The sequence below is a fragment of the Diplotaxodon limnothrissa genome, linkage group LG8 (genome assembly GCF_057381915.1).
Source record: "Diplotaxodon limnothrissa isolate DT_005_m linkage group LG8, D_limnothrissa_male_GT1.1, whole genome shotgun sequence".
Taxonomy (NCBI): Eukaryota; Metazoa; Chordata; class Actinopteri; order Cichliformes; family Cichlidae; genus Diplotaxodon; species Diplotaxodon limnothrissa.
The window spans coordinates 14795311-14818600 of NC_140603.1; the positions used below are offsets into that span (position 1 = coordinate 14795311).

The 23290-nt window shown below is 39.3% G+C and overlaps 1 protein-coding gene across 3 annotated transcripts in view; it reads right to left on the reverse strand.

Annotated features, from left to right (window-relative positions):
• ankfn1b (ankyrin repeat and fibronectin type III domain containing 1b) overlaps positions 1 to 21496 on the reverse strand; it is a 52475-nt gene extending 30979 nt beyond the window's left edge. For all 3 annotated transcript variants that reach the window (XM_085360664.1, XM_085360663.1, XM_085360661.1), the window contains exons 1-2: positions 21456 to 21496; positions 3569 to 3691 (exon numbers count right to left, since the gene is read on the reverse strand). The gene's annotated coding sequence lies outside the window, so the exon portion shown is untranslated. The remainder of the gene's footprint in view (positions 1 to 3568; positions 3692 to 21455) is intronic.
• Between the last annotated feature and the right edge of the window lie 1794 nt (positions 21497 to 23290).

The window sequence follows — 23290 nt, forward strand, 5'->3', positions numbered from 1 at the left end:
ATGGCAATGGCCCACTAAATAAGATAGTAAAGCTTTAAGCCACCTGAGTCAGCCTTACTCCAGAGTGCTGCTGGCTGCTTTCCAGCTTGGTGTTTTATACAACCTTTGTTTCACTTTATAGTTAGAAGTTTTATTTTGAGTGAAAGCAGGGGGCAATGAGCAGAAAAACATAATGAAACCTTAATTTAAGAGCATATTTTTGTGGATAAAATCCTACATATTACACATTGATTACGGGGACACACATTCCAGGGAATTTGTTTTACTGCGTCTGGTTAAGAACACACAAGATTCTTCACTGATTAGTAAGGCTTGGAAAAATGGAAAACAATTACAGACTGCTGAGCTCTACTGGAAGATCAGCATGCAAAACATACAAAACGCCTTACTGTCCGAAAATTATACAGTACTATGCTAAATTCTTAAGCTTCCCCTCCTCTCTTCGTTTAGCTGATCCCTTTAGGGTTCATCATAGCAGATCAACTCCCACCATCTAACCCTGTCCTTTTCACCCTAACCTTTATTTTTCTAAGAAAAGTGGAAAATTGTAAAGTGCACACATACATTGAAATAAAAAATATAAACGAGCTGGCAAGTCATTATTTTGTATGGCCATCTGTATTCTTCAACACAGCCTGAACTCTATTACGCAGATATTGGGGTAATTTCTTTAAGTAGTCTTCAGGAATAGTTCTCCAGGCGTCCTGAAGGACATTCAAAGCTCTTCTTTGGATGTTTCTGCCTTTTGTTTTGATCTCTGTCAAGATGATCCCACACTGTCTCAATAATATTGAGGTTCAGGCTCTGGGGAGGCCAGTCCATGACGGATAGTGCTCCATTGTGTGTTTTTCTATTCTGGCATGCTTTTACTGCATTGGCAGTGTGTTTGGGGTCATAGTCATTCTGAAAAATGAAGCTGTTGCCAATCACACTCTTTCTAGACTGTACTGGAAGTGACTGGTGTGATTTGGTGCTCCATAAATTAAACTGAATTGAATTAAATTGAGTGGTGTATTAAAATGTGATGGTATGTTTTTGGCATTCATAATTCCATCAGTTTTGACAAGCTCTCCAACACTACTGGCTGAACTGCATCCTTAAACCATGTCGGAGTCCTCACTTTAGACGCTCATTGCTGTACCTCTGTCCTGGCTTTCTCCATCCACAGTGACAAGGATTTGAGCCAAAAGTTTCACATTTGGATTTATCACTCCATCACACCTGCTGATTTTTCTTATTTAATTCAGACTTTTTTCCCTGTTTTCACTTCCTCAAGAATTGCTTTTTGACAGCCACCCTTCCACTTAAGACTATTTCTAATGAGCAGTTAACTGATTAGCTGAAGGGGCATCTCTTAAGCCCTCTCTCAGTTCTCTTTATCCTATTTCTCAAGCACATGACTCCATCGTGTTCATCGGCTTTAGATAGCTTTTAAGGGTTGCAATTTCTTCTTTTGGCTCACAATTATCCAGTTTCATTACATTTTTGGGACACATTCCATGCTATGCCAAAATATATTTAGATTTCTGTGTTTGTATAGACCAGAGGTGGGCAAGTCCAGGCCTCGAGGGCCGGTGTCCTGTGGGTTTTAGATGCGTCTTTGATCCAACACAGCTGATTTAAATGGCTAAATTACCTCCTCAACATGTCTTGAAGTTCTCCAGAGGCTTGGTAATGAACTCACCTCTGGTATAGACAGAACAAAGGTTCAACCCTTGAACTGAGTGTCTTCTTTAATCCTTAAATAATTCATAGGTCTGTGTTAAGTGGCTTAGCAAAAAACCTCAAAATCATCTAAAAATTGTTGGGTATAAGAAATGGACTGAAAATAAGTGGAAAAAGTAGCCAATGCCCAAAGAAAAGCTTTGAAAGATCTTCAGAAAGCCTGGAGAACTACAGACCAGACCAAGCCTGGTTTCTTCAAAGCAAATTACAAAGACATGAGGGGTGACTCAAGAATTTTGCACAGTACTGTATATATGGAAGAACGTTCATGAGTAATTGCAACTCATCACTGCGAACTACGCTAGGCAACATGGCATGAAACCACATAACATCACATACTTAACAAGTACACTGCTTAATCATGAATATTTTTGTGATGACATTTATCCCTGAGAAGTTCTCATTAACAATGATTAAAGCAAGACAGATTGTTTAGACTACAGGAAGTGCTGTAAATGTTGAACACTTTCAAATATGCAACTGACTGACACACATGTTTTCCTTTGGAGTCTGTTGATCACTATGCATTCCAGAGACGCTTTTTTGGCCCTGTCAAAGTTGGACCAACCTTGTTTCACCTCCCTGTAGCATGACTCAGGCCTCAACCTTGAATCTCTCCCCCTGGGGACCCCTTATTTATGATGTCACAAAAGGCCAGTCACACTCCTGTAACAGTGGCAGGGCCCGCAAAAAGTCAAAATCCAGCTGTAGTCAAGCCCCCCCTCATCCCTCTTGTAAATGAGCATGTCCAATCTACCCACTGAGTTTCATTAAAACCAGACCACATCAATCAGGGCCTGAACTTTAAAGGCCAGGTCCCTTCTCAAGCAGCATGGAAGAAAAACATGGAGCTGTTAAAGTAAAAGACCTCACACTGCACATACACTCTAACGCTCATTCACTTAACACCACATTTCTGCTGGCGGACCACACATCGCAATACTAGTCCGAGACCACACAGTTGGTCTCATAAGGCCAACAAAAGACCTCGTAAGACCTCACACCAGGCCCTAGCACGATTCGATAGGACCTCAGAAATTTAACACACCTGTAACTCCACAAAATGTAAAGTAACTGCCGAATAGCTACTGTAGTCCCTGCACAGTAATCATCGACCTAGAAAAATCTGGTGATTGGGGATTTTCTTACTTGACAAAATTGAGTGCAAAGGAAGTGTAAGGTCCTCTTAAACCTGTGCCTGTGCTCCCAAATGTAGGGAAAGCACAAAGGAAGAGCCAAGAATACATAGCAGGAAACTCAGGAGGCATGTCAGATGGACGAAAGGCAGGATCAATGGGCAGATAAATGAGTGTAAGCCAGGCAACAAGAGGGGAGACTGGGAAGGATTCCCATGGGTGGGGACTGGAAGGCAGCCTCGCAATGGAAAGCTTTCAAACTCCTTTCATCGGGTGCCTGAAGACTGGAGCTTTACAAGAGCAAGATGAGCCGGCGCCACTGGAGCATCTTGGCGCTCTTCAACGAAACCCAGACGCAGAGACAGAACAGGACCCTATCACCACTTTGCCCACCCTTTGCTCCCACCCCAGCCCCCCCCCCCCCCCCCCCAGTTTTCATCAACCTGAGACTTGACTTTGTAAACAGACATGACTCATTGCAGTTGTCTCTCTTTTCTTACATGTTATTTTTATTCAAAATTATACCCGTAACAACACTTAATATTTCACTTTACTAAATATTCTTTGCAGTGTGATACGTGTTTAGACCTTTTGCTACTGCTTCTTGCAATTTTTCATAATTTTTAACAGAAGATGAAAAAAACAGAAGTACAGCCTTTGACTTTTAGTGAAAGCATGTGAGTTCAGAAATTGCGAGACGGTCTTACCAGTCGACACTAAGAGATCGTCTCCTGTAGGATGGAGGCCTTTCTGATGAAGTCTTCTCTGCCTTCGCTGGTCGCTCTTTGAGGGATAGACGATGAGTAAATTTGGAGATTCCCGACTCTGACCTGGGCAACAGAAAAATTACAAAGAATAAGACTTAGTAGGACTGATTTAGACAAAGATCTTGGCCTACTTGCTTGGCAAGTCTTAAGAAATCTTTTCTCTTCTTTGACATGTATTATACATTCTTACACAGAAGTTCAGAAGCACTTAATATACTGCCAGGGTCAGCTTGCCCTGGTGCTTCACTGTTAACAACACCTTTTACTCAGCACTTAATATAAAAAATGGCTAATAAGAAACAAGCACAGGGACTGACATATAGCTGGTTTGCCAAAAAGTGTTCAGCAGAGGTTAAATACTGGCAGAGAGCATGAATATCTGAGAAAGATCGATTCACTCATGCCTCAGACTAAACTAGTTTTGCAGAAAGCGCACAATACTCAGTGGGAATGTAGTCCACGAAGTTGACAAACAGCGTAACAATGCTTCAGCTCCCAGAGGAAACATTAGGTTTCAGGGAAAGCCGCATACTTCCTGCCTCATTTTCTCGAAATCTTTTTCCACACGAAAAAAAAGTCAAACACATTTTAATATCCTCTACTGGGCTGCCAATGTCCCAGTTCAACTTTTTACTCAAAATTAAAAACAGGAAATGTAATATTCCATTCCAGCCCGGACACATTTGATGAGACTCAGCATTGCAATATTGCTGTGGTAACACTGGGGACTAATCAAAATGTAATATTATTCTCTATCAAAGAGCCAGGCTTGTAGAGGAACACCGCTGGAGGAGCACGTCATGTAAAAATTCTCAACAATTATTAAGCAAACTTTTAGATCAACATGGCCAAAGTGGACAACGATCCAAAGATAATTTTAAGGCAATTCAAAACCCTGCAGAAAAAAAAATACAGATGAGACAGGATTACATAGATGATGCCCAGGCGTTGTGCAGGATTATCCCCTTTCCCAATCTCACACACATGCTTTTTCCATTTCATTATGAAATGGTAAAACAATAATAATGGCTCATACATATTCACACACGTACATAGATCTCCTCTCAACCTGAGCCAAAAAGCATTTTAGTCTCCATGGTGAGCTCTGTTGGAGACAAACTACATGAATGGTTAGATCAAGATTTGTGCAGATGACAGAGGCGCTTCTTGCCACTCAAAAACAAGACTTGCATCTGCCATCACTCTTGTGGATTTATGTGAGATGCTTCAGAAATTACTGTGAGCATAAGGCTTTGATAAAAGAAAAGATTAATAAAAGCATATACAACAGTTCATGGCATTACCAGATTGCTGAAAAGTGAGACGTGATATGGATGAATGAGAGTGTGGTGATTCACCCCGTTCCACCTAATTAAACTGCTTGAATGGCATAAGATCACGTGTATTTTTATTAATTTTTTACTTTTGATGAAGACGTCTGAGAGGCTTTTGAATGAGTAATTTGTATGATTTTGCCCAGGAGACTGCTTTGTTGTACAAAGGAGACAGAAGGTCTGAGTGTATCCTGACAAGTGTAATGCATCTATGAGGGAGGACTCAGATCTAAGAGAATGATTACTTAAAAACATGAAATTTGGATCCAGACCTTTGTTGCATCACAGACCTTTACATATTCCCCATTGCTGCAAATGAAAGACTGATGTGAGCTTGAAAATTCAATTCAGTGAAACATTACAAGATAACCTGCCTCTCTGACTTCTTCTTCTGATTTCTTTCTTCTTTTTTTAAAGTTATAATAAGAAAGACTTTTAGTTTAAAAACACAACAGCAATTTAAAAATAAATGAAATACAGTGACACTGTTGTTAACATGCTAACCAGCCAGTAGTAACATAAAACTCAAATTAGATTTCAAACTGAGACAACTAGAATTTTACCGATATAAGATTTCAAGACCAAATCTAATAGTTTGGTGATTTAAATCAAATAGTGCAACTTTTCTTTCTTTTAGACACACGAAACATAAACAGATTTATCTAACATGTTTTATGTGAATTATTATTTGATACGTGTTATGTGTATTATATATTTATAAGTCATTACTTAGATAACATGACTACGCAGTTTCATAAGTAATGCATGACTTTATTGTAACAAGTTGTTTAAGAATCAGTTATTCTTTGTCTGACTGTTGTTGCTTTTGGTGTTCTTGTTGACAAATAGGGAAGTTGCAGTGTGCACTCTGGTGGACAAACTATGTAACCTCAACACTCATAAAATGGTTGAAGGGTGTTTCACCTATCACTTCTTTAGTTTTTACAAATATTGTCATCGGCTGTTATAAATGCTAATGCCAATATTTCGGCAAACAAAGCTAATTGCCCGACCCCCGCCTTTATACACTATATTGACAGAAGTATCCACTTGTCTGCCTTCACATGCATATGAACTTGAGTGACATTCTATTCTTAATCTATATGGTTTAATATGATGTTGACCCATGCTTGACATATAACCAATGTTTAGGAGTGTGTTTATGGGAATTTTTGAGCATTTTCCTGGAAGAGCATTTGTGAGATCAGACACTGATGCTGAATAAGAAGGTCTGGACCACAATTTTCCACTCCAATTCATTGAGGTCAGGACTCTGTGCAGGTCAGTCAAGTTCTTTCACAACAAACTTGCCCATCCATGTCATTATGGACCTTTGCTTTGTGCACTGGTGTTCAGTCATGTTGGAACAGTAAGGGGGCATCCCCAAACCTCTCCAACAAAGTTGGGAGCATAAAATTGTCCAAAATGCGTTGGCATGCTGAAGCATTACGAGTTCTTTTCATTGGAACGAAGGCCGCATGAAGTTTGGCGGTCTGTAGCGATAGACTCTGCAGAACGTTGGCCACTATGAACCTGGACATTACCTGATCCCATTCTGTGATTTTGCATGGCCTACAATCCTAGTTACTGTTGTTTCCAATCACTTCCACTTTTTTATAATACCACTAACAGTTGACTGTGGAATATTTTGTAAAGAGGAAATTTTACAACTGGACTGTCGCACAGGTGGCATTCCACAGTGGAATTCACCGAGCTCCTGAGCGCGACTCGTTCTTTCACAAATGTTCGTAGAAGCAATCTGCATGCCTATGTGCTTGACTTTTTACCCCCGTGGTCATGGAAGTGAGTGGAACATCTGAATTCAGTGATTTGGATGGGTGAGTGAACACGTCTGGCAATATAGTGTATACCAGTCAGGGTTGAGAGACAACCTTATGTCTATTCTGCCCTCAGTATAGACATATTTATCACTTTTACATCTTAACCAGTGAACAAAATGAAAAGGAACTACTGGAGAGCGGCATGGCCAACAGATAAGATGGATGATTAAGGCTTTTTTTTGGCTTAACATGGACAACCACTCTCTTGCTACACTTAACACTCCTTCCCACTCTCTTTTTGACATTTCCTTCCATTAGGCAATGCCGAAAACTAGAGGCCCGGTCTCCTCTGCAAGCCAACGTTAACCCGCAGATCAGATTTCTGTGCTTTGGCAGTGTCTTCTACACTGATGTCAATGTTAAAACTCAAGTATATGAACACCAAGATGAAAGTGATTTCTGCATCTCAGGGCTGATTAAAGGGGTAATTTCTTCAACCTCTTCTCCTACACCATTTTCTACACATTGTGCCTTTAAAAAGACATGAAGACAAACATCTAATGCGACTAATTAATTACCAGTGTTATTTTCCCCCTCATTCCAACCAGTCCACATCCAGGACAGGCACCATTAACCAACAAAGAAAGTTTTCCTTCGTAATTGCAAAACATTTCTTTTTGATTAAAGACAACTTCTGAAAATTTGCTCTGATGCTGTGCAAGTTATTTCTCTTCAGACCAGCTGCCATAAGCTGAGATGAAAATGCAGTTCTTGTTCAAAATGACCTCATGCTATGGCTTATCTAGTAGAATAACAACAAGCCTTACTGCCTGTGTTCCCACTCCTACACCCTCAACTACTGTTTCCTGACCCAACGCCAACATCTCCAAAGAGCTGGTTGACCTCTAAGACAAAGAGACATATTTTCCTGTATGAATCACACAAATGGGGTGTGGGATTTTAGTCATATGGCAGAGAAACCCCTAATTGACGGCATTAAGCTAGGCTGGGCTTCTTCTTCTTCTTCAAGGGCTTTTAATTAAATTAGCACACAGGCTACTGCCAACAACTGACGCTGATGTCTGTTTTCATAAAGTGTGGACTTGACTAGTCTGTAAAATTCTGATTTATGAATAGATTTCAGGAGCGAGGGGTTTGGCTCATCATCGGTTGTTAATGAGTGATTTACTTTTTATGGATCTAATACGTTTATTTGGTGATTTACATAAAGAATTCAGTGTAAAAACTTCAAACAAACCTTTGGATCAAATGCATGACATGTACTGACCGTAGGATAAAAACTTCAATGCCATGAAAACACATAGGATCATGACTTCAAAGACACGGGGACCAGTGGACACAGAAGAGGACTCAGGGAATCCCTTTGAGGGGTTTACAGGAAAACTGCACATGCGAAGCAGGTGGGTCTGAGTGGAGGGGGATCTGCTGGCAACTGGCTGCCCCTTGGCTCCCTGAGAGCGTCAATGCTGGCTCCACCCCATGCAGCTGTCCCTGATAACATCACCACAGAAGGCATATTGCGATGATGCAATCCCCTTGGAGGCCCAGGATATCCCGGTCGATTATCCTCTCATCAGAATTACATTTTCTCTTTCATTTTCCTGGTGTTGATTACAGTTAGAAAAATCAATGATTTGATTGATCATTTTTCATTACAAAATTGACACTGGAGGAGGGTGGGTTATCCACACGCAACCGATGACATTTTTAATCTATACCACGACCATGAAAATGCAGACAAAGGAACGAGATGACGCAAATGCACTTGCTGAGCTTCCCTGTCCTCTTTGAAAACTTCTGAATGGCGTCATACCTGTGTGTCAGTCCTCTTTTGCTTGAAACATAGAACATAGAAAAACAACAAGCACTCCGCCAAAGCAGCTCATTCTTTGGGCAAAATGTACTTTTAAGTTGTTCTGTTCTATTCTTTTGGAGTTTAAGAATCTGGTAGTGCAGTATGAACGTGTAGCATTCATTTAATTGTTTAGTAAATCTGTTTAAATACTTCTTTTATTTAAAAAAAAAGTTATTCAGGAACATCGTACATGCATTCAAACTGTTGTGTATTCAAAAGGTTATAACCTGTGACTGTACTGTACATAAAAAAGTGATAATAAAATAACATGGCAATAAGAAACTGTTTTAATAGCTCTATATAGCAATTTAAGAACTTTGACCGTCAGATCAAAGTGACAATTTACCTTGAAGGAAAAGTCAGAGGTCAAATATGACATTTCTAAAATCTTTATACAATACTCTCTATATGTTGACAATATGCACCACAATTGTAAGAATCATAGTTTCTAGTTTTTAAGTCTTTTTGTCAGTTTTCAAACAATAAAGCACTAAGTTGACTTTGAAGAACTTCTTGGATATGAGCCGAATATTACTGGATTGTTAGCATGACTCCACTCTACACCCCGACAAACTTTGATCAGAACTCATTCAAAAGTTGTCTAATGACACGCACGCAACCAAAAAAAACTTCTTGGAGGAGCTAACTGAGTTATTTCAGCCTCCGTAAAGCATGGATACAGAACACTCTCTGAGCAAAAACCATGTGTGCGCTGACAGGATCCCCTGCAGTGGATGCTTTCTTTTCTACTGTTGTCTTTGATTGCATCCATATATGTATATTCATATGAATTCTTTCGTTATTATTTTTTAGATTTTATGTGAATCTGTTGTGCAGCAGGTGAAGGTGGAGGAATCCATTTTATCTTTATACATACCAACCCATATACTGTTTTACTTTATATCTTTTACCTGCAATGCAGGGGTGTCAAAATCAGTTTAGCTTGTAGACCACATGCGGCCCCTTTGATTTTAAGTGGGTCAAACCAGTGAAGTTGTCTTTTTCTGTTATTGCAAAATTTAACTACACATTTAATTCTTGAGCTACAGTACATCTCTTTTATACTGTGCTAGTAAATCAAAGAAAACTATCAGCGTGACTCTTTGGGGTTAACGTATAAGAAATCAGTGCATTAAAAATGTTCTGGTAGCTCATTGCCCAGACTGTTCTGTAATTCAGTAAGTTTTTTTTTAAATTCCACATAGGAGGTTATCAGTTATCAGAAAATTATCAGTAGGAAAAGTTGTAAATCTTATGAAAATACAGTTAAAAGTCCAAAAATCTATGCCCTCCTTCACTTTTTCCAAAGCCTTCTGGGATTAGAGTCTTTACCAGACAGTTGCTGAAACATCTCATCAACTGTTTGACGGATGGCCTCGAAAATGTAAAGAGACTTGTGGTTATAAGAAAATAAAGCCTAAAGAATTTGGTAATGCCCTGACTTTTCTTCTAGCACAAAACATTAGGTTCAAATTCTTGCATATTAATGAAATCTCTTGCCAACTACCGGATGGATTGTTTTAAGCTTCACTATAGATATCCTTACCCTGAGGATGAGTCCTAATAACATGTGGTTCCCATATTGATGGATTGACATTAATTTTTGTACAGCCATGCATAGCTCGAAGACATTGTGTTCTAATCACTTTCAGTTATCTGTTGCTTTCCCTCTAGTTCACTATGGGCCCGAAATGTTTCAACAGCTTTGTGATGGATTTCTATAAAATCCAGATACTCGATGCAGAATGAACCGTAATAACGTAGCACCCAGTTTTCTATTTAAACTGCTTACATATAGAGAATTTTAAAGCTCAAATGCTGACAAAATTCTAGTCTTGGTGGTTCTTTAAGCATTAACTGGCTAATGTTAGCATTTTTTTTTTTTACTAAGATAGTACAGACCCTGGCCTCAAGTGGCTACCTGTACATAGGAAGAAACTAGCAGCTACATACTGTAGCTGCTAGTGATCTAATCTCAATAAAATTAAGTACAGGTGGAAAAAAAACATTGGTGATGCAATCTGATTAAAGAAATCTCAATTTTGAGATGAAACAGCTACCAGTAGGAGCAAAGACAACTTTTTTAAGAAGCAACATTGTTGGAACTAAAAGTCCAGTCTCCCAGTTTGTCTGCGTTCCCAACTGCTTTTACCACAAAAATCTCAATAACTACAACAGTGACAACCATTCCAATAATATATTCCTCCTATTTGAAAGCCTACCACTGCCTCACTCCAATGTGACTTAGATTATCCACTCACCAGTAAGTTTTCCCAATCCTGTAGCACAAAAGTGCTTTTGTCAGCACTGAATGGCTTGTGTGATGATACTGAGAAAATGTTGACCTGCGATTACATGCACACCTCCAGCCGTTACACACACATTCATAGTGTCACTGCGACAGATTGCTTTCTTGCAAACAACTCACCTAATGCCACTTTTCAGCTCTTGTTCTGTTGCCATGGCAGCAATTAACCGTTCAGAGGTATTCATGTGCAGAAGCTCTGCTAAAGAACTAATTGTTCTCACTCAGAGTACACAAAGCTACAGACGGTGCACTTTGACCCCCGCTTACAGCCTCAGTAACCCACTATTCGAGAGCAGAGTTAAGACTATATGGAATTCTAAAAATCAATGAAGCTTAAATGTGTTTAACATTGTAGAGTTACAGTGCAGACACTATTAACCTATTTTATTACTTTTAATGGTTAAAAATACATCTTTATAAATTATTAATAAACATAAACAAACCCGATTGACCAAGTTCCCAAGCTGGTTGGCCGAAAGTTGCAAAAAAATCCCCAAAAGAGAACATGATTTTACTGGGGGGTTTTTTCTATTTGAATTTTAGATTTTACATAACATATCTGAATCCTCTAAAGAATGTAAAATCAAACTCCTTCTAGAAATCTCTTGCCTATGTACCCTCTCTAAATAAAAAAGAAGCATGCCATAACTTTAAAGTCCAAATAACTGACACATTGCAAGGCAATAACTGGTGGTACATAAGAAAAAATAACTCTAAAAATGCTCAAATTTATAAACCGCACTGTGGTCTTAGTGGATGTATCTTCAGTGATATATCAGTACAGCAAATTAGTTCTCTGTTCTGCTTTCCCTCTTTTTGAGCTTTGCCTGCAGGTCAGTTCAATTTACCCTTATTTACTTGATAAGCACCACCTTGATGAGTCATTAAGTCACCACTCTAGAAAGTCAAATTAAGGGTGAATTCATTAATAGTGTCAACATGTTTTAACACATGGTCAATACATTTGCCTAACATGCAAAAAAATCCCGGTTCAGGACCAGAAGGAGACTGAAATCCCTGGAAGGGCTGCGGTAGGAAGGTCATCCGGTGTATAAGCTTGTGCCAAATCAAATATGCACATCCATCTGCTGTTGCAACCCCTTGTGAAGAAGGGAGAAGCCAAAATAAGCTCAGTTTATCAATAACTGCACCACATCAGGAAGCGATACAATATCCCCTCACCCAAACAATTTGGTGACTTAAGGTTATCAAAGTAATTTTATTCAACTTATCAACTCAATCTGCCTCATCCCATGCTATGGATATGCTAAGACCAGAAAACTACATTTTTACTATCATAAGCCTGTGCCCTTGCACCAGTCAGTCAATGCAACAATGGCTCTGTCTCACACATTTCCTGCTTCAGGTGTTGACTGACTCTTTGGTGCCATTTTTGCCATTAGGAATTCTTCCACAGACCTTTTTTGTCCTAAAATGTGTTGAAATGTCTCCATCCGTGTAATGTCTCTGGTAAGATTATTCTTAAATACTGTTTTTTTGTATCCGTCCACACGTTTTATTTACATATTTGATAGATCTGATTTGGGAAATATTGTGACAAGCATGCTCTGCATAGCTTCTCAAATCATAAAGAGGGTTTTGTGTGAGATGTGTTTATAAAGGGATCCCATTGAAACCAGCAGAATGCTATGCATTACACAATCTATGTGGTCTGTCTGAGGTTACACTGCCCTTAACCACTGATCTTATGTCAGATTACTAAGGCACAGACACTACAGTAAATCATGAGCATGACAGACAAATACCTGACCCTGTTGGAGCAATTATGGGCAATGGCTCCCTACCTAAAACAACTATTTTGGAAAGTAGGGAAAACAAAGCGCTAGGATTGCTTTCATCTGTGTCTCCCGCTATGGCTTCTTATCCCTGCCAATGGAACACTAATACGCCAAAAAAGAATGTAGCCCCCCCGACCAGTACAAGAGATACAGGCAAAAGAAGTGCATGCAAGCTCAAATGCTCATAAGCGAGTGCGTACACGTACACAAACATAGTTTAATTGATGAACGTACCCCTCAATGTGTTTCATTAGGCAAACAAAAAGGCTTTCAGTGGTCCAATCATAAAAGAACACAGCCAAGCTATGAACATTGCTAATTAAAATGTGCTCAAAGAACGCCTTGTATTCCACTCACCATCCCCATCCAAACCCAAGTCTGTGTGCATGTCTCTCTAACATGGTCGGGGCTGCTTTTATTTCACTTGGACTGAAGTCTCACTAATAAAATACTGATATTTCTTCAAGCTAACAAGCTTTCCCTTTGGTTATATTGTCTGAGTGTAATGCTCAACCATTGGTAGCTGCGATGGTCAATAAATAAGAAGCAATAACACAGAAACTTTTTGAATATTGCCTGATACAATTTGGATAGCTTTTCGTTGTCATCATAAAACTGTCTAAATAAATGCGTCAGAATTATACAAGGGAGTCAAAACAGCGATATGTAGTTTGGAAGCATAATTCTTCGAGCACCCACATGTTCCAAAGGAGAGAGGAGGCCTTTAGGAGTCAGTTCACTGCCTTGACAAATAAATCCTAATGATCTAATCACAACGCTACGTGCCAAAGGAAGGGACTCTGTTATCGTCCTACGTGCATCTTCTCATATGTTGCCCATCCACCCACTGCGATAAACAGAGATATTTCCATCTTGGCTTTTTTCCCTCCATTCCTTCATTTGCACATCTCTGAGTCACAGTCATCGTTTCATCTTCTTCTTCTTCTTTTTTTCAAACGTCTCTCTTTTATTACTTTGCTCTCTCGCTCCTGTTTTCCGCAGAGTCGGCACATACAGAACTCGTCAGGGAGACAAAAATGAGGGAGGAATCCAGCGCTGCTTTTCACTTCGGTTGGCTCCCTGTGGTGTTGGGTTTGATACCATTCCCTCTGTGTCCCCCCTCTCTGTTTGATGTGTGGCATAAGGCTGACTCAACACAGCCAGATATACAGATGATGGATTTGCAGTAGAATTAATGTTGAGTTGAGCTGACAAGCACATGGAAGCCAGCAAATTATTAGAGTCTGTAGTTGGAATACCATGCCACTGAGAAAGGACGGGCAAAGCAAACAGTACCACAGACAGTTTTCACTTTCCACCCGCACTCGGTTAGGTGGGATGAGATAATTGTGAATATAATTTGGGGGAAACTGATCTGGGCTAAATGGCTATCACGTTGGGTAGACATGGTAACACTCAGCCGAACCTCATAATACCCCAGATGTCTGTGCCAGTTACAGGTGTCCCGAATCCAACGTGAGCCAAGGCACTGACCCAGTCAGTCATTAGTGAGACACAATCAAGGAAATACATACAGTACCATAATAATATTTACATGTCTCGGCAGCTGGTTTCATCTGATTTATAACCTGTAAGCCTCATTACTGACGCCACCCTCATCAGTTTACATGACCCACTAATAATGCTGCACAGAATCTTACAATTATCCTCTTAATCTTCATATAAAACTCCACATAATAGTCCAGCTGGCCTCCTGTGAGACACAGAAAAGCTGATAAAACTTTGTGGAGCCTGTATCTTAACCCCCTGTGCTGTTACATTCAGTACTGGAGCACTGCTGCGGGTCTGCAGAGCCTCATGTCTGACTAGTTGACTAATTAAGTGAGGGTTTGGAAAAGCGTGAATATACAGAGTGTCTATGTATTTCAGACTTGGTGTCTTTACAAATTACAGTAAATTGAAGATTTCTAGGCCTAGCCTGCTGGAGATGGACACCCCGCTAGTATCATGTTTAAGGCCTAACACTGACACACAAGCTCACGGCATCCCACTTTTCCCTATCCACCCACAATTGAGCATGGCGTCGAGATTCCAATCAGGGTTGAGCCAGCAGACTGAGAGGATTATTTATGCTGGAAGGGATAAGGAAACCTCGAAGAGGGAGAGACATGTGTTTGTGTGTTTATAGCAATTCTATACTTGTGAGAACCAAAGATTAAATATTTAGGCAAAATTTACCAAAGTTACTTTTTCCTCCAGTCTCCACTTACAAAATAAATTTATTTAGTTGAATATCTGGTAAATAGTTAACACACTGTAGCAAGAGCTAGATATAGAAGCTGGGAAAATATGCATATTAACATCTACAACTAGACAAACCTTGAACATCACGCACGTAGAACGCATGGTGTGAAGGACTATTTTTTGTTTCTAGAAGATGCATTTACACTTTTATTTGACTGCAAATCGCTTTTAATTAAGAGGTCTGTAGAAAACTGTGAAAGTGAAAGCAGTGGACTGTTGATTACATTTTTTTAATGTTTGTGAGATGTGCAACATACTAGGACCAGTTTTGTTCTGATGCAAAGATTTGTAGCTATAGGAAGATGTGAAATGAGTATTTTGTATGTGAAACAGTTTTTTTCACTGAAATCTGTGAATTATTGTGATGAATAATTGTTATCACATTGATCATTTTGGCTGTATTCATGCAGTCGGGGTGGAAAATTTTAGTACAGCTACTTTTATTCTGCAACACAGATTGAAATCTCGTATTTAAGCTTTCTTGACGTTTCTTTAAGGCATTTCAAGAATAGTTCTCCAGGGTTCTTGAAGAACATTCAAAGCTCTTCTTTGGATGCTGGCTGCCTTTTGTTCTGTTTTCTGTTAAGATAATCCCACACTGCTTCGATAATGTTGAGCTCCGGTCTTTGGGGAGACTAATCCATGACTGATAGAGACCATTTAGATGTTATTGCATGGTGCAAAATGAAGATTGCCACAGCCACTGGCTGAAATAAGCTCTATACCATAACAAAGCCTCCACTGTGTTTACAAATGGTTTTAGACACACTCTGTCGTACCGCTCTACTGACCTCATCCATACATAACAATGACAATGATGATGATTTGAATCAAGAAATTCAAATGTGGATTCATCTCTCCACCTGTTGCCACCAATTTTCAGTCCAGTTCTTGTCTAACCTGGTATCCCTCAGCCTTTTCTTCCTGCCTCACTTCCATAAGAAAGGCTTTTGTACAGCCACTATTCAGTCTCATCAGAGACCATTTCTGATGAGGCTTCAGCAAACAGTAGACGGGTCCCCTCGGGCCATTTGGATCTCTCAGATCCTGTATCAGGTCTTTATTGGATATGTTTGTCTGGTTTTTTTTTAAGGACACTGCACACCATACAAAGATATGCCAAGTTTTCAGCTAACAGCTCTTTGGGAATCACCTTGTAGGTGCTAAAATACAAATTTGTCCCTCTCGACCTGTGTTATGTGTGGTATTTTTCAAATATTGATCTAAAGAAATGGGAAGAAATTATGTGTTTTTGTGACAGTCAGCAACAAAGCACCCAACGACACAATTTAAAACGGGCTCTTTGTCTGTTATATGTAGACACAACAGTGATTCATACCATGACCTGATTGTTCTTTAATGCTTGAATGATTCATAGGTCAGCATTAAGTGGCTTAACAAAAAAACAGCTTTCCTGTGAAAATGGTCAGGCACAAAGACCATATCATGGTCCCCATGTTAATCCTCGTGTTTAGATTCTTAGGGTTATTTAAGGTTTTTATTTTGATTTATATTCCTTCCTGAGCATCATAAGCATTTACTCCTTGTCATGTTGATCTACTTAATGTTTAACATTCGTGGAGATATTATTCCCCTCTGGGTTTCCCCTTTCTGTTGTTGTTCCTGCTACACTTCGGTAATCCTTCGCTTCCTGTGTTTTGGCTTTAGTTTTACTCCCCTTCTGTCTCATTGTCTTACCTTTTTGTGATTATTCTCACATGTCTCATTTCTCACAGCTGATTCCACTCATCATTTAGCCTTCCACGTATAAACTGTCCTGTCTCCCCTTGTCTTTTGTCGATTTGTCTGTAATCTTACCCCGTGTGTTTCCCCTCTGTGATCTCATGCGGATGCTGTTGCCTTGCTTTTGGACTTGCTGTGGAGTTCTGCTATTTAGTTTACTGGACCTTGCTACAGCCTAAATAAACGACTTGCCTTTTGTTGTTGGAGCTCTGCCTCTCTGGGTCCTCGAACGACATAAATCATGACAGAAAATGAGTGACAATGAGTGAAAAAGCAGCCAATGTCCAAAGAAAAACTCTGACAGAGCTTCAGGAAGCCTGGAGAACTGTTGCTCAAGGCCACTTAAAAATATACTTAAAAGTCTGCTTTCTTGAATGCAAAATGTAAAAACATGGAGGGTGGGGTAGTTCAAGACATTTGCACAGTACTCTACACGTAGATCACAAACTAGAGTGCCATTTTAAGAAACTGTCACAATTTGAGGATAATTATGCAAGTCCTGCAGTCTTTTGCATACCCATGCACTCATGGGAACTCAAATTACTGTCATTGAGGAGGTTTTTAATGTCTTCTAAATACTTAACTGGTCTAAAAACATTACTTCTTGTCAGCAGCTAAATTATGAGGGATTCCTGAAAACAGGGGCTTTCATCATGGTCACCATGGTTTCCATTCTGGGAAGAGGTGAGATGGAGAATGGATTTCATCCTACTTTCCTTCAGTCATAGGTCAACAAAGGGAAATTCTTCCATAATAGGAAAACAGAAACGTAAGAAATGCAGTTCGGTTTGGTTTCTTAATTAATCCAGAAGTCGCCTGTTGAGAGGAAAAAAAAAACTTGATGGTCTTTGAGTGACCTTGTATTTGTGATCAGAGTTAAAATGCTGCATTGGCCTATTTGTAGCAAAGAAGAAGAAGAAGAAGAAAAAGCTTAATCCTGAAATGATGGTTGCAGTTGTAAGCCAGCAAACTATGAGAATCCAAAGTGTTGAGATGTTTTTGGGAAAGCTGATCAAATTTTGATGTGTGGTTTCAATACTGGTTGGAGAGGTTTGGTAAAGGCCTTGTTGTGCAACATGACAGAAAGAAATTTTCCCTAAGAACTCCCTTAGCTGGTGTGGTTGCAGGGATGGAGTGTTTTTATGTGAGTTCGTGCTTTTGTATTGAAAGTTAGAATGGAAAAGGCTCTGCTCCGTAGAACAGCAATGTTCAAGTACTCTAAATCATGCTCTCCCTTAACGACTCTCCCTTCGCATTATCTTTCTCTTTCTTTACTTTGCACACTCACCTACATGCAAATACACAATTACAGCCTCGATGCTTTACCAACAACAATGGCTGTCTCTCCCCGCTCCATTCCTTGGCCTGGCAGCCTGTTGTTGGGAAGTTCTCAAACAACCCAACCTCACTGCAGCCAAACCACATCAAATACAACACGCAAACACGCAGTAGTGTAAATTCTGCTAACAGCGTGCCCTTTTCATGTAATGAAACAACACTGGATAAATACTGTAGGTACAAACACGCAGGCAAAACATGTGCGCGCACATATTCGCACTGGATCAACTGTACAAATAGTCCCGAGCTCAGACAGTCAGCCAGCAGCAGTCTCCTCCAGCCCGCTGAGTTAGCTCCCACTCTTACCACCATTACCACTATTGTAAATAATCCTCAGTATGTATTTACTTGGGGATTTCAGAAACCTGAAAAAAAGAAAAAAGAATGAGGCGAAAAGAAAAAAAACCCTGGAAAAATGAAGGAATGTGTTTCACGTCGGTCAGTCAGCGGGAACCCTCATGCCTTATTGTGTTTCTGCTAGAATTTGCTTTGGATTGCTTTGGGAGATGAGATTGAGTCGTGCGGTGGATATTCACTCCATATCTGTGGACTCTGAGTTTGCTCGTTATGTTTTTTGCTTTTCTTTTTTCCAACTAATGCTAAAAGGGGGAATGGAAAGACGTGACGGCCGAGGTCTTTACAGCATGTAGGGCACACTGCGGTGGATCGTGAGATCATTGAAATCATGACCTGTTAAGTGTTTCACTCTGAAGTGTATATATATATATATATGTACATATATACATATATATATATATATATATATATACATATATATATATATATATATATACACATATATATATATATATATATATATATACATATATATATATATATATATATATATACATATATATGTATATATATATATATATATATGTATATATATATACATATATATATATATATACATATATATATATATATATATATATATATATATATATATATATATGTATTTTTTTTTTCTTCTCATCATAAGTTATTCCTACATCACCTACATATGAGAACAATTGCATGACGTGCTCCCATGAAGAATTAATCTAATCAAATTCTCTCTAAATTCTTCTCACCATGAAGGGACAGAAGTGTCTCCCAGCCTCTATGATGCCACAACTCAGATCCCTTATTATTCCACCCTGCCGTCTGTGTACAGTACGGGGAGCATAGACAAGCTACATAAAACCAAATTTTTGAAAACTATTTATAGTACAAGCTTTCACAAAGCTTATTGGACAATAAGAAGCCTACAAACAACAACATAGTGCAAAATCAGATACCAAATAAGGTGCACAAGTCTAACACCACAAGATGAAATATTTGTTTTGCTTTCCATGCAGTAGCAGATCTAGGGGTCTGTCAAAAGCTCTGTTTTCAGGGACCTAAAATGCCAATTATATGAAAACAAAACACCAAAACTCATACCTGCGTATGTCCAGATAAGACCTAAACCAATTAATATGGTTGGCAATTTCAATGCCAAAAACTAAAAAGGCAAATAACCAAAGCAATAACAGCTAATTGGCCATTAAATATACTTTTACCACTTTTATTTTTTTCTGCTTTGGGCAGAAACCTCCATGCCTCAGAGTTTGTGGAAAGCAGATATAAAAATTAATGTAATGTGAGACATTTTGGTACATCTGGTATTAAGCTTTGCAGAAGGGATCTCAATCACTTGTAAATGATGCAGCGATTACCAGCTAAAGCACATAAAAATAAGTTTTGAGTGATGCAACATCAATAAGCTTCCCTTCACAAGCACAGCAGATCGAAAGAACATTAGCAAAAGATCTACATGAGATGACTGGTCATGTGGTCCTTTATGGTGTTTAATTAACTATAGAAAAAGAGGTTTTAAGATATTATCGTTGTTATCGATGTTATTGTTTGTGCCTCAGGTTAATGATCAGATTTAGCACAGAAACATGTATTTCATGATGTTGATGTCTGTGCCCATGATGTTCCCCGTGTACTCTGCTCTATCATCACTTCCGCTTATTCGCTTGTTTGTCACAAATCAGTGTGCGGTAGAGTAGAAATCAAGCAGCTCTCTTTCCCTTAGCCTAGGCCAGACTTCTGTCACTTGACATCCAGCGATGGCCATGCTGATGCGTCTCTTGAATACAGCTGCTTGTCTCCTGGCAACAGATGCCTCCAACTCCGGCACACTGAGTGCTCACAGCGCCGGCACAACCGGCATGTAACAAACACCAGATATGACAAACAGTATGCATAAAATCTATAATGAATTAAATCAGCGGTCCCCAACCCCTGGGCCTCGGACTGGTACCAGTCCGTGAGTCGTTTGGTACCGGGCCGCGAGAGTTGAGGCCCAGGTGTGAAATGTATGATTTTCAGGGTTTTTATCGGTTTTCAGCGTTATTTTGTTATCGTTTTTATCGTTTTTATCGTTAACTCGGTTTTCCTGGGTCTTTTCACTTGCGTTATGAATAAATCTTCTTTTTTTTCGGTACCGGTACTAGTTTTATTTTGTTGTATTTATCCGCGACACCTTAAAGGCCGGTCCGTGAAAATATTGTCGAGCTTAAACCGGTCCATGGCGCAAAAAAGGTCGGGGACCGCTGAATTAAATCACACCTCAAAATCTACTGAAGTGGAAAATATGATACAAAAGTATCATTTATGGAAAAAATAGCCTAAAAAATGTAGAAGATATATTTGAGTAGACTTCTTTATCAAATACTGACTGATATTTATGTGTTTCATATGTAACTTCAGAAGTGCATAAACACATGTGTTTCTATGTGAAGGTATATGCACTGGCAAATGCAAAGATACATAGTAGTGATTGCATTCGATGCATGCTAATATGTGCAGAACCTGTGGCTGATAACGCTCCCTGTGTTTACTTACTGAAAATGGGTGACGTGAAGCTCTACAGTTTATGTAGTCTGATGTTCTCCTTCTTGTAAATTACATTTATTTAGCAATTTTTTTGTCCCTCTCTAAATTCTGGAAAATCCAAAGAGTACAACACTGAAAAACTGGAGTGACTGAGAATTAATATTGTTGTGGAATGGATTACTGGTCACGCACAGACATGAAGGGATTTACTGGCACCTTAATGAATCTGATGAAACTGTCTAGTAACGCTGATTACCTTAAACGAGTAAAAACTCAGCTGTCTAATGTTGTTCTTACCACACTTGGGAATTAAGACAGAGTCAGTTATGTAACACATTGTACCAAGTTCTATTTTTACGGCAGCATACGGCAGAATGTGCGTTCGTGGTTAGACGTGTCCAAACCAGTAGTGCTGATTTCAAGAACTAAATCTAGGAAGTGAAATCTGTAACACAAGGATGCGAGGGAATGGTGTGCAGACAGGTAAAGGTGAAGTAAATGAAGGGACTTACTTCTTATTCTGATTCTCCTTTCGGTCAGCTGAGCCCAGACTCTGGAAATAATTAAAGAAAAAGAGAGATCAGAAATGCTTTCAAGGATTTCCCGTCTTTAAGGATTCAAAGAGAAGTCTCCTGTACATGCTGTGAAACAATGGGATGGTTCAGAGGTTCTAAACCTAATAAACTTCATGAAGACTGATTTGTTACATTAGTGGAGGTTTGTCTGCACTGGAGGCATAAAGGGTTACATCAAAAAGGCTCTGTACACAGTTGGCAACCACCTGCTCAACAGCGGAGACTTTCTGGTAATAGCAGTAATAATACAGTAGAAATTAATAATTAATTAATTAATATTATTAGTTAAAAAAAGCATGAAAATCAACCAAAGCATCAGTTGGTTAGTTATTCCCAATCAAGTCACACGTTGAGCTATCTTTTCTGTTCTCTTAACTGAGTTTCGATTATTAGACTTGAAGTGATCCAACTACCTTCTAGGCAACACCAATCAAATGATCATCAACATCCAGTAAGTGCCAATTACGTCAGTAACGACCTGGCCTCCAATGAAAAACAATAAGCTCTCTGGATAAAATTACAAACACTTATCCCATGGATTTGCTTTATTTGCACGCATTCATCAAACCGTGGCGTCTTCATGCAAGGTGGCGCGCACGGTCGTTTTAAAGGAAGCGAGGGAGAATAAACGTAGAGGGAGCGAGTTTAAAAGCCATTTTCCCGATGATGAAGTCAACCGAGTTTAGAAACTCGAACGGCAAAACGAATACACCCCGCCGGCTTGCCTCAACGGGGGATGTTTGAATGCATCCCTCTGGCAAAGCCACACACAATGACACAAAACACATCTATAGCGGACGTCTATAAACCCTGCTGTCTGCATCCTTCTGAGGTGTATTGCGCTCAAAGGAGATGCATGCTGAGACAGCGCATACACAGAAATACCGGCACACAAACACAAACAACTGGCCTTAAGCTGTAGACAATTTTGGAGTGAAATTTTGTTGCTATTTTGCATATTTACCTTTGGGAAAGATACTAATCTGGACTCTTAAATGTTAAAAGCACTGTGGAGAAAAAAGTGGGGAATCTGAACGCCCTGAGGGAGCCGACCAAACAAATACTGTCAGTCAACACACTTAAACCCACTGCATTTCAATTTGACCCATCTATTCTCTGTGGTATAATCACAGGGGACTACAAGGAAATGTTTCTGTCTTCTGGGAATTAAAAAAAAACCCTCCGATGCTCAATGGATTACAAGACCATGAGCTTTAAAATTGCTCTAATATCCAAGATCCACTTAAAGCTAATGCTAGCAGGTTAATACACTACAATATTAAACATAACAATGGGTACAAGGCTCACTCTAACATTTTCAAGAATACCAAAAGACTGTAAGTGTGTAAGTTCACCTATAGGAAGAACATTTTACTGTGCATCTTGAGACACTTGTCAGTTCTTTATGTTTTGCTTTTAAAGAGCCAGACTTTCTTGCAATTTTTTAAGGTGGTCTTGAGCAACAGTTCTCCAGGCTTTTTGAAGTTTTACCAAAGATTTACTTTGAAATTTGGCTGTTTTTTCACTCATTTTCAGTCTGGTCTTTGTACCTGACCATTTTCTCAGGACTTATTGTTTGTTAATCCACTCAACACTGACTTATGAATCACCTGGGCATAAAAAAGCACCAAATCAAATGGACAAATAAGTGTTGCGTCTACACATTTGACACATCTTTAGTCGAATCTACATAAACTCAGTAACAGTCTGACATCTACAGCAGATAACCAGTATCTGAAAGTCATGTTATTATTAAATAGGGAATAAAATGC